Here is a 13,425-nt window from a genome sequence, read left to right as displayed (position 1 = left end):
AGAAATATTAGGTCTTCTTTGTCCAAAACCACTGCCAGAAAGCGCAATTGTGTTGAGGGATTTTGGGGCATTCATATTTTCTTCTTATATGTGAGGGTGATACACTTTTTTGCAAAAAAAAGGTCCACCCTGATTTCATTCTTGAAATGAATTCGCATTCAGCTTACAAATACTGTTTCATTTCATGGTTGCTACAAATTCAGGGGAGTCGGGTTGGCGTAGCGGTACTTTGCTCGCCTTCCACCGCTGTGACCAGGGTTCGAATCCCGCCTGGGCCAATATGTGGATTGGGTTTTCGGTCCCTGCCTGATTCCGTGGGTTTTCCCCAGAATATTCTTCTGGGCTTTTCCTCCCACCTCTAAAACTGTAACTTTTTCTCATTGTCTTCTCTCCACAGGTTTCTTCAGGCTTGCGAGCTACAGTGCCTAGGGCGCTTTTGAGGAATCCTTGGTTTCATTACAAGAAATGATTAATAATTAATAATAATAATAAAAATGGCAAGATAATGAGAGTGAATAAACAGAAAAAAGCTGTGACATTAAACACAGTTAACTATAATAAATTGGCTTAAAAAAAGTTCCCAGATAGATATTTCACGTATATTGCTAAAGATACAATAGAAACGACAAGACATTTATTGATGTTTTTCAAACATTAATGCTTTGTGTACAAAGTAATCACTGAAGCAAAGGCCCTTGAATAAAAAAAAGAGTAAATGCTACTGAAGAACATCTGTTTCTTACTAACGAAGTTGAATAATATCAATTCCCTGACACCGATATTGCTTTAGATGCGCCAGTTTTGACTGTTTGATCCGTGCAAGCTTCTGGCGCAAACAGTCCTACAGTGACTGTTTGAAGATCTATCGTTTGGCTAGGAGAAGCAGACAGAAATCACTCAACGCAGTGTCTATAAACTGAGTAATTGCAGATGGAGGCACCTGCTAGTGAGCCAATTTGCACTGCGAACCCGACCTACTGTGTTCACAGTCTATGTAATAGACTGCACAATGCATGGACACCGTATGATGAGATATATCAATGCTATTACTAAGTGTTGATGAAATCTACAGTATACCTAAAAGGTGACTGTCTTAAAGGGAATATACAACATTTGCAAACATCGGAAAACAAAACTACCCTTTTTTTATGAAAAGCCTTACTAGGATGTTGGTAAATGACAGTTTAAAGCATCCTGTAAAATTATGGCACCAGGTGTGAAGTCATTTTCAAGAAAATTGGTATTTAGTATAAATTTCCAACGGTATTTAGTATAAATTTCCAACTCCTCGAACATTTTTGTTTTTCTTAGTTTTTCCAGCATTTTCGAACACAAAACTTCAAACATGTCAGTGTAACAATATTTGATCTATTACACTAACCCCTCAAATAGTTCATTTCTGAAAATTACAACAAGTGCCAATGATGTACATTCCCTTTAAAAGGGCCATGTTGTAGATTTTTTTTCTAAATGCAATCCATGAATTGTACCTGTTTGAGTTCCATTTTTAACTTAATTTGTAATTTTTGTTCATAACTGAGGAATTCTGGCAAAATGAGACTGGGCAGAGGTCGAAATAAAGTTTGCAGGTATTAGGAAAGAGAATAAAACTCTCCTTACATTAAGTTACAATAATGCTCCTTAAAATTAGACTCTGTTCACAAGTATTTTCAGGGCTGTTTAAAGTTTGAATTTGTAGACATGTCAAAAAGGTAAAATATTGAGAAAAATGCCATTAAAGTTTCCAGGGTTTTTTTTATGTGAGAATGGAAGATGCCAATTGTTTTTCCGTAAAAAACATTTTTATTCCGCATATTTCTGACATGTTATTAATTGGGGCTTCTGCAGTAGTCAACGGAAGATTACAAATGAAATACGTTGTCAGATGTAGTCTTGAAGTTGGGGCCCTGCAAACAGAACGTCTGCAAAACGGGAAGTCGGCAAAATCATCACTGAATAAAGAAATTGAATTGAATTGAAATGACTAAAAATGCCAAATTTGGTCAAACAATGAAAATCAAGATTGATGTGAGCTTTTTCCAATGATACCACAAAGTAGCAATTCAAAAATGTCTTTCAGGTTGAAATAAGATCTAGTTAGAGATATCTGATGAAATGAAATGGATATAAGATTGCATCAGTTCCCCCGGCTGTTGCTAGTAGCAACCGGTCGTTACATCACGGTGGGAGTTTTCGAGCGACCAACTGATAACTAATCCCTCGGATTTCCGAAACTTGGGAGAAAACACACGCACTGCAGGCGAAGACTGCGTCACGCCTTCTTGAACAGACTTAAGGATGTCGCGGCCGGTGTTAGGCCTGGCACGTACAGGTTCGGGTATGGCTGCGCTTGCTCATGGAGAGATAATCTATGCCGTCTCACGCTCTCGGGCTCGCAGCTGGCTACTCTCCAGGGAGTTTGAATTAGGATCAAGAGGGCTGGCGCGTAGGATCTAGATACATCTCCCGACTCGAAATCTCTCACGTCTTTCTCTACTGTGTCGTTCAGCCCCATAATCATCACTACTGCTATCGCCTCTTCGTCGCATCTGGTTCAATCAAATCATCGTCTTCCAACCTCATAACAACAAAGACCTTTGGTGGGTTTTTTTTTTTTTGCTTTTCAATTTAATCTCTCCGAAATTATTTTCCTAAATTAGAATGACAACTGTCAACTTGTAGCAACTCTGACCCTCATCAGAATGACTACTGTCTTTTCTCCGACGTTCGTCCCCAAATCAGCATGACTACCACCTCTTCGACTCATCTGACGCAATTCAATCATCGTCAGACCTCAAAAACGAGAACGGCCTTGAATTGTGTTTTTGTTTTTCAGTTTAATCTCTCCTGTTTTTAATCAATTACAACCGCTGACATCAGCATCGTGCGTGAGGCAAAATTTTCATTCTGTCTTCAAGAGCCACTCGTCAACAAATGCTGACCGATGACGCTACTTTGTCCGAGTTCAATTTTGAGGGTTTTTTTGTTCGTCTATTGGCTTATGTCATACCTTTGTTTTCATCATAACATCCTGTTTCTGATGTCCGAATCGTGACATTTTTTACAAGCGACAAATTTCAAACCTCTGGCGGCACACTTTTTATCTCTTTGTGAAAACAGTGACATGCATGCAGCTACACTAGTGAGAATATCTAATGAAGTAAAATTTTGATCTAAGCTTCGAGCTTCAGTCACACAAAAACTGCAACATGTACATATACAAGGAAAGTGTTTTCCGGAAGTTACAAAAATTCCAAAAACTGTTGATCACATACATGTACATCTCTGCTGGTGATAGAGTGCGAATGCAAGATTTTGACATTAAAAACTAATCCTTCAAAACAAAAGCATTCATCAATAGTGTTCATTTATTGATGTTTATAATATAGTTTTGCTTAAACCTAAAAATCAGTTTTTACAGCAATCCAAGTGCTTTTTGGAAAAAGGATTAAATAGTTGATATTTGAGGGTTTTTTTTACAGTGGTAAAATTTCCTGGTTATCATGTTTATAACACTTTCTATAATTTCTTAGTTTTACAAATTATGTACATATCAGGAATTATTAAGCTATAATACATGAGGTGTGTGTGGCGAAACTGACTTTTATTAATTCAAACCTGGGTGATTGACTCATTTGTTTTGCTAAACCAGTTGTTTTGACTCCATCTGCGTTGGGAGGGCTCTAGTCTTCTTTGTTTTGTTTTTGGAGTTCGGCACTCCAACTTGAGTGCAGTTGTTGTTGGAGTTTGGAGAGGTCCTTCCCTGTTTCAAGGCGTGACTGTTAGCTCCAAGTTTCTTCAGGTTTCCGTTTGTCGAATCGTCCTTCTTCTGTTTTGTGATCCGGGGACTTCTCGGGGGGCTGACCCGTGTCTGGATGCTGCAGTTCCCCGCCAGGTGCTTGTTGGTGGGGATCTTGGAGTGTCCAGGAGAGCTGGCCCCCTGGTTGCTGGCAGAGCCCCGCCGGCCCTTAGCGCCGGGGTTCAGGCCCATCTCAGCGGCAGAGCTTCTGGTGGAGAGGGCTGTGGACTTCTGGTAGAGGCTGGGCTCTGAGCGGCAGGACTTCAAGGCTGGCAGGTGGCTGGGCCGTTTCATCTTGCTCTTGCAGGGGGAGTTGGAGGTGTGGCTGTTGGCGCCGGCCCGGTTGGCCGTGGGACGACTTCGGTTGGATGACGAATCAGTTGGGGTATCTGATGGCTTCGCCTAAAGGCAAGAAAAGAAATCAACTTTTGTGTTTCATCTTCAGAACAATGCCAGGCAAACACAATGAAGTGGAAATACCAGGCATTCATGCAATCCATCAGTGCAAGAACATGCATCATTTAAAAACCAAAAAAGAAATATGTCAATTTCGGACACCAATTTCGTTTCATGTGAGATGTTACAGCAGGGTTGTTCTAAACCGAATGGGTAGAGAGAGGCGATTGTAGTAAAGTGTCTTGCCCAAGAACACAAGCACCATATTCCCGTCAGGGTTCAAACCCACGTACATGTACCACGGCACGTGAGTCAAACACCCTATAACCACTGGACCACAGCGCTCCACACGACGTGATTGGTAAGGGACAGGGTCTCATTCTTCATGAATAACAGGGATGTCCTGGTAAATTGACTCTGATATTTTTTGGCCAGAAATCTGAAGCATAATGGAAAAGTATACATGTTATGTTGCCAATAGGTTATTGACAATTTGAAAAGAAAAGGAAACCAGGCAATTGTCGCTTTGAAGGACTTCCCCGGATTAAGCATTCCAGTAAAAAAAAAATAACAGCGTTGCTGTTGAAACCCCTCAGCCAGAGTCAAGTTATCATCCGGAAACCATTAACCTTTAACTCACGTGGTGACCTTGACCTTTGGCCTTTGACCCCAGAACCAGTCCCAACATGCCTGTACCAATGGGAAACCCCCTACCGAAGTTAGACACCAACATTTCATTTCTAACTCAAGTTATCATTCGGAACCATTTACATTGAACTCACCACGGTGACCTTGACCTTTGACCTTTTGACCCCAAAACCAATCCCAACTTGCCTGTACCCAAGGGCAAACCCCTACCTCAGTCAGACACCAAAATCTCATTTCTAACTCAAGTTATCATCCGGAAACCATTTACCTTTAACTCACCATGCTGACCTTGACCTTTGACCTTTTGACCCCCAAACCAATCCCAACTTGCCTTCTCCCAAGGGGAACCCTCTTCCAAAGTTAGACACCAAAATTGCATTTCTAACTCAAGTTATCATCCGGAAACCATTTACCTTTAACTCACAATGGTGACCTTGACCTTTGACCTTTTGACCCAAAAACCAATCCCAACTTGCCTACTCCCAAGGGCAACCCTCTACCAAAGTTAGACACCAAAATCTCATTTCTAACTCAAGTTATCATCCGGAAACCATTTACATTTAACTCACCACGGTGACCTTGACCTTTGCCCTTTTGACCCCAAACCCAATCCCAACTTGCCTACTCCCAAGGGCAACCCCCTACCAAAGTTAGACACCAAAATCTCATTTCTAACTCAAGTTATCATCCGGAAACCATTTACATTTAACTCACCACGGTGACCTTGACCTTTGACCTTTTGACCTCAAAACCAATCCCAACTTGCCTACTCCCAAGGGCAACCCCCTACCAAAGTTAGACACCAAAATCTCATTTCTAACTCAAGTTATCATCCGGAAACCATTTACATTTAACTCACCACGGTGACCTTGACCTTTGACCTTTTGACCTCAAAACCAATCCCAACTTGCCTACTCCCAAGGGCAACCCCCTACCAAAGTTAGACACCAAAATCTCATTTCTAACTCAAGTTATCATCCGGAAACCATTTACATTTAACTCACCACGGTGACCTTGACCTTTGACTTTTTGACCCCAAAACCAATCCCAACTTGCCTACTCCCAAGGGCAACCCCCTACCAAAGTTAGACACCAAAATCTCATTTCTAACTCAAGTTATCATCCGGAAACCATTTACATTTAACTCACCACGGTGACCTTGACCTTTGACCTTTTGACCCCAAAACCAATCCCAACTTGCCTACTCCCAAGGGCAACCCCCTACCAAAGTTAGACACCAAAATCTCATTTCTAACTCAAGTTATCATCCGGAAACCATTTACATTTAACTCACCACGGTGACCTTGACCTTTGACCTTTTGACCTCAAAACCAATCCCAACTTGCCTACTCCCAAGGGCAACCCCCTACCGAAGTTACAACCCCAAACAACATTTCTAACTCAAGTTATCATCCGGAAACTAAGCTGCCCGGACGGACGGACGGACGGACGGACGGACAGACATACATACATCCGGACGGACGGACGCCCTAGGCGATGACAATACCCCTCGAGCCTCTCGGCTGAGGGGTAAAAAACGGAAGTGACAAACACCAGATGCTCAATGCCAGTTCGTTGACAACCCTGGATTCTACAAATGTAGATGACCTTCAGTTTTTAGCGCCTTTGTCAGTTGCTCAAATTAAATAAATTAAAAAAATCTTTCTGATTAGAATGGCGCAGCTCGAGGACATGCCTCGGATCAAATCGATATTGCTGTCGCTTGTTTTAAAGGCTTAATAAGTAAAAAATAAATAAATAACAAAAGCTCTGATTTTGCACCTGAACCCCACAATAATTGATTATAATAAATAAATCTAATCTGAATCAATTATATTTTTGTCATTGACAGATGCACTTTTTTCCTGTTAACAGTTCATTAACCCTACCCTTCTCAAATCCTCCAAAATCCTCTTTGCAAAATGGGGATTTTGCAGGATTGAGGCTATTTGGCAAAAATGTGTGGCTGATTTTGGAGGATGCACTGTGTCAAGGTCTTGGGCCGGACCTTGTGTTGTTTATGCTCATCTGTGCAAAAATTGAGGCCTAGATTATACTTGAAATCCCGAAAACTGCTTCAGGATGTCACTGGCTCTGCCTCAAAATAATGACAGTGATTGCTGGAGGATTTTGCAGGATTGAGGCAGTGGTCACCCCTCCAAGGACCACGTTCAAGAAATAACGGAGGATTTTGCAGGATTGAGGTTGATCCAAGCAACAGTACCTAGGGAGTTAATCTAACAATTTCTGTTATTTTTTTTTACAGTGATGAAAATAATTGTGATGGCATTGTGTTGGCCGTGTCTGTGCATAATTTGTTCCAAATGCCTAATATCATGCAGAACACGTCCCAAAATACCCATACCTTTTTCTTTTGCGAGTCTGTAGCGTTGGCGCGAAAACACATACCGCCATTATTTTTATACCATTTTAAAGCTTGGAATCTGAATAAAACTGTAATCAGACTAGAGAAACTTCACATGGATTGAGAATTTAATGCTGTTACTTTAGTATAATTATTTTTTGTATGATTGTGGAAACTGTAACATCAATGCGGTGCTTCAAATAAAAAAATGATTCAGATGTTTCAATTCTGTCAAGTTCTGCTTCAAAACATATCGCCGTCAAATTTGCTTACTAATAATGAATCAGCTTTCATAAATCATGATTCATCATTGAAACTACCCCCGACGGACCGCTTATCACACTTTTCACACGTGATATAACCCTGACCTTCAATTGAAAAGGAAACCGCCCCCCCCCCTCCCCCAATTTGTCAAAACTAGAAAGCACAAGTCCTGTGTTTCCAAACAGTATCACGAACTCAACCGGTGGTTTTGCGTAGTGTGTACACATGCTAATGCGCTGGTCGAATGTGTATTACATGTACATGCATACACAATGCATTGATTGAAGTTAAACACGCGCTGACATAAAACGAATCTCATAAAGTGAAAACCGATTACCAGCTGATGGGGTTTTTTTTGGTCCCGGGAAACTGGAGTGAGTACCGATGTGCGTTTGCAGCGGGCTTGGGCACCAACATCTGGCCCTTGTAACGGAACTAGTCGATAACCATATGAATGTCAAGTGTTGCGGTCGATGGATATAAAGAATAAAGGAAAACCAGCTGTTCTACTTCGATTTGGAGTAAGTTGTTCTAATAAAGGGTGAGTATGACAGATGAATTGTCACAAGCTTAATTTGATTAGGTTTTTATTTCTTTCTTTCTTTCCTTTTCTTTGTTTAAGGGTTAATTATCTGTTTGTCTTCAAGAGAATTTTTAGAACAATAAAAACCACTTCACGACTTTCATTTGATGATAATAGTGATAAAAGAGATATTTTTTTCCCATTTACAAAAAATATATGTATTTATTTGTTTATATATTTATTCCATTTCGTTACCCAGGGTGTGCCCAAACAGTTAACAACTGGTTTCCTCAAAAACCCTTTTGGGGGAAAAAATGCATGGAAAATCCCGATCCGGCTCCAAAATTATTACCATGGCAACCAAGTATATAATTCCGTAGATCAGCGCATTTTGAACTAAATGCGCAAGACACTTTGATTATCACAAGTACTAACAACCAAACAACATTGGGCAAGATTAATTAATGACAAAATTGATACCAAAAATGTACTTTGTTAAACACATTGGTCTCTGTACCGCCCCCGAAAACCACCCTGCCTATAAGGCCAAGTGAAAAAAATAAGCCAGTTTCCCGTCCCCACCCTGTCCATATTTACCCGGCCACCTCTCTTTTTTTAATTTTATTTTTAAATTCATTTATTTGCAATATATTTTGCACACATATATTGTCAATATATTGTCTTTTTATTTTTTGACCAGCAAAATTGTAGATAGGTAGAAATGGTTACATTGGACACAATTTTTGTATCAGTAAAATAATCGAGAAAATTGAAATATCCGTCCATCCCCCAGCTTGGAAAATCCACCATCTTGAGGGGGGGGGGGGGGGGGGGGGGGGCGGAGTGCCCGCCTCCTTTATTTTTTGAAAAGACGGGATGAGAACCTCTCTATTTGTTTTTACTCAGACTTACTCCCTGCAGCATCCAATATCACCCGGGCACTCAATGGGAAAATGCATTTGGGTGATATATATTGTAGGAAAATTTGATGTGTTTTTAATGGTTGAAAGCTTTTAATGGACAAACGCCACGGCGCCTCTTCTTAACAAATTGAGTAAAATATACAAGAGATTTAGGAATTAAATCCACAAGGCACACAAATAACTTCTTTTCTTGTGAAAAGTGACAGAAGGAAGTACTCTCTGGCTTAATTTCAAGACAAAACTGCTCATTTTACCGAGCTACAAAACAAGAGCAAGCCCGCGGCTGTGAGAGATTACCGCGCCGCACTTGTCAACAAAATAACGGCCGTCTTCGTAATTGACAAACTGACACGCCTACTCCCACGCCTCATCAACACGATCAAAAACAAGATGACGATATTGTCGTGAATAGGCCGGAATTGTTCAATACCGCAAATCCTGTATATTTGCCGATGAGGAGATCCGTTAAGAGTCTTGGAGGCTCGACAAACAAATCTGTCACGGGCGGTGTATCGGAGCAGCGGCGCACTCGAGTATTTTGGACAATCCCGGCTTTCGGGTTGAAGAGCCCCGCGTTAAGCCCGCGCGGCGTTCTGAGATCAATTTGCAATTCGCCGGGGATGGGACAGAAACCGATAGTGTTTGACGCACTGCCTGTCGGTCCATTCATCGGTGATCAATGGGGTCGTGGAAAGTGGTGGGCGGAGAGGAGGGGAGACGTGGGATCAGAAAAAGCCGGGACAGAATTAGGGAACCTGAAGTTAATTACTGATTGCAAATCTCCCATTAGCCGTTGCGGCTCAAGGAGTCAACGTCAGATGCAACCATTGCGACAATAAAAAGCTGCTTGAACAGGAAATAATAAATAAATTGGTTATCCCCAAATTACTTGCACAATTTGCCAATAAGGGAGCAGAATATAGATTAACCAAGATACAGCTCTGTTTTGGAGAAAAGCTCGTTAGGTAATTTGTGCTGGTATTGAGAGTTCGGAGAATTGGTGAAACGTCCGGTGGAGTCATTTAATTTTGCATTTTACTGCAGACATTACGGTCTTTCCGTATTAGAAACACAATATGTATTAATCAAAGGTTTAAAAAAAAATAGAAAAAAAAGCTAGAAACAAAAATAAAAGGGTTGTTTTTGTCGATGGAGTACGAAGAATGATTATTTTTTTAGCATCAAGTCTAGCAAAGACTGAATCACAAAAATACTCCAAATTTATTAGGTTTGTTATTTTTATTATTTAAACCTTCACCTTGTATGACTCTCTGAAAATTGGATTCAGTTTCAATCCTCCAAAAAAACATCCGTTATTTTTTTGAATTTGTTCAGTGGAGGGGTGACCACTGCCTCAATCCTTCAAAATCATTCAACAATCACTGTTATTGTGTCATCCAAAGTCAACCAAACACTTTTCTTGTCATTCAACCTAAATCCTCAAAAAAACTTCTTGACTTCTTGTATGTTTGACAATATTTGACAATTACAAGCACTCCCTGCTGCTCAGTTCGATTTTTCATCAAAGATTCATCATAATTTTCTCAACGTTGCACTTGAGCCAAAGTTATGGGAACTTAACAGCTGTAGTAGAAAATTAACCTGCTTCCTAAATTTCATAAACAGCGGTTGTAAATGCCTGTATTATGTTTGTAAATTTATTACAGAATTGTACTAATTGGTACATGTATTCTTGGATATAAACCGTAACTCTCTAGGCATTTTCGCTAGGATGCAACCTCAATCCTGCAAATTCCTCCAACTGCCTCCAGTAAAAAATGCGTCATCCGTTATTTCTTGAATGTGGTCCTTGGAGGGGTGACCACTGCCTCAATCCTGCAAAATCCTCTATCAAACACTGTCAATATGTTGAGGCAGAGCCAGTGACATCCTGGAGCAATGCACCGATAAGCCTTAATTTATGTGTGGCTGAGTGTAAACAACACAAGGTCCGACCCAAGACCTTGACACAGTGCATCCTCCAAAATCAGCACACCTTTTTGCCATGTGGGCTCCGTGCGCCAACAAAGAGGGTGCCCTTTTACCTAGCAACGACGTCACATGGGAAGCACATTTAGCTGGTTGACGCGCACCGTTCCTTTCGTGTGACACACGTACCGGTACACCAGGGAATTTGTACTATGTACACCCAGTGGTACGGCTGCACATTGCGGCAAAATTGCAGTCAGGCAAGATGGCGTCGGTCTGTCACCCCCAACTCTACTTTCTTTGCCGGTGAGGGGGTACTTGTTAACGGAGCGAATAGCCTCAATCTGGTAAAATCCTCCATTTTGCAAAGAAGATTTTGGAGGATTTGGGAAGGGTAGGGTTAATGATACCTGAATGGCAAATTACAAAGTTCAGAGGTAAGAAGGACATGAAAATATCACATTTTGGATCCTAAAGTTGTAGAATGACCCACAAGTCAGTCAGAGCAGGATTCTAAACCGAGTCACAACTGTGGAAGGGAAGGAAGTACCCTCTTGCCCCATTTTCTTTATACAAAATCTGCATCAGTATGTTGTAGAGCCTAAGCTTGAGTGCAGTTTTCGTTCCTCATCATGTTTTCAGCAACCCTGGATGGTTTTACTTGTACCCATCGCCAAAACATCCCGCTTCGACTCCCAAAAGGGGCGAAAAAACAAAGGTCACTCCGATCTAAAAATAATTCCCGTCATCCTGTTCTGAAACGTGAATATAGGGCAGTTCAACTGCAAGTTTCCCTTTTAAAAAAATCCAGCTTTTCAATTCAACGAGCTCTGACTTGTGCTCCCCAAACTCTAATGAGTGTTTGAGTTGATAAATGCTGTAAACTGGAAACTGGCTGTGGGCGTGTGTCAACGAAAGTTGTAACGGTCACGGAAGTTGAGCTAAGATTACGGTGAAATTGCATCTTGTGGGGGCTTGAGAGTGGGTAGGCACATGTTGGAGTGATTACCGAATCAAAAATTGAGGTTCAAAAACTACTCTTCTTACAAACATTTCCTTAAACAAAGTAAGAAGTTGATGATGGGAAACACTACTTTTCTTACAAAGACAAGGATACTTTGGCAACATTCCCACAAACCCCTTGCCATTAAACAAAATATACCCTTTGTAGGGGAAACTGTGTTTGATTTCCCAAGCAATTGGTTTGAAATTATTAGCAATTATGCTTTCCTTAAACAAGAAACAAGTTGATGGTGAAAAACTATTCTTCTAATTCAAAGGCTCATGTTTTGTTATGGGGTGAGGCATCAATCATTTTTTAGTATTAAAGTTGATCATTTGCATTTATCTTAAAAGTAACCTACCAAATTATTATCAAAAATTTTACTTGGATTGAAGATCGTACTGGTACTAAACACCCTGTGAAATGATTCAGTCTGGCTTGCTGTCATTTAGAAGCAATCAAGGAATGTAGGTGATTTCCAACGATCAGTCAATTGACAGATTCTTGGAATAAAGAGTGCTACTAACAAAATCGTGTTTTGTGATCAAAAGGTTGTGCATGTTTTCTTACTCTGTATTCTCGATAAGTGCTGAGCTGAAACTGCAACAGGTTAGGTTTTGAACATTCTTCTTTGCATTTTGAGCGGTATTATTGGAAAAGTACAAAATGCATGAAAAGCTAATGATGCTGATAGGGGCAATTCCATGGTTTGAAGGACATGGCTAAGAAAAAAGAAAAAAATGTTTAACTGAGTTTCACATATGCCTTTAACATTTTCTGGTTCATTCATTTCAAATGAAAATTGTAAGTTGATGACGAAAAATCTATGGCTCTTTGGTCCTATTTTTCCCTCTCGTGTTAAAAACTAAAAAAACTTTTGTAACCATTCTTATAGTGTTATCATTAAGGAGTGAACCAGAACGATGAAATCTCAGATGTCGGATGTAACAGGGACAAGAAAACGCGGACCCAAATTTTATAGAATGACCACTGTGGATTTAGTTTTCAGCCCCTACCTGATTCAGTGGGTTCCCCGGAATATTGTTCCTACGACTAAAAATCTGAAAGAAAGCGTATTGTCACTACTTCAGTTTCTTCAGGGTTCTGACATACACTGACTTGTGCGCATACTTGGCTATTTTTTATTATTAGAAATAGTCAAATTTTGGCCAGTTTGAAATGTTCTCAAAATTTTGCTAGAAAAGGTATTTAAATAATTGGGGATCCAGAGGTGGATTGTTACATTCAATTAAAGATGGTGAAGCTAAAGATTGTGGTGATTTTGGCAATTTGAAAATCTAGCTTGCTAAAGTTTTGCTAGAAATCCTTTTTTTTAAAGGCTGCTTTTGCCCTGTGAAATCTACTGGAATCATATTAATGTTTTTATCTACATAAAGGCTTATCTGATCTGCCACACTGCCTGCCACGTTAATTTTACGGTCAGAATGATCCTCGATTCACAACGACGGCGGAAAGTCTAAGACCGACACAATGACTGATATGCAAACAGCTCAATGGCAGCATTACGACACAATTGCAAAGAAATTGCCATCAAAAATCATAGTCCCTGCTCCC

This window comes from Patiria miniata, unplaced genomic scaffold (genome assembly GCF_015706575.1).
Source record: "Patiria miniata isolate m_02_andy unplaced genomic scaffold, ASM1570657v1 HiC_scaffold_22, whole genome shotgun sequence".
Classification (NCBI taxonomy): Eukaryota; Metazoa; Echinodermata; class Asteroidea; order Valvatida; family Asterinidae; genus Patiria; species Patiria miniata.
This window is presented reverse-complemented; position numbering follows the sequence as displayed.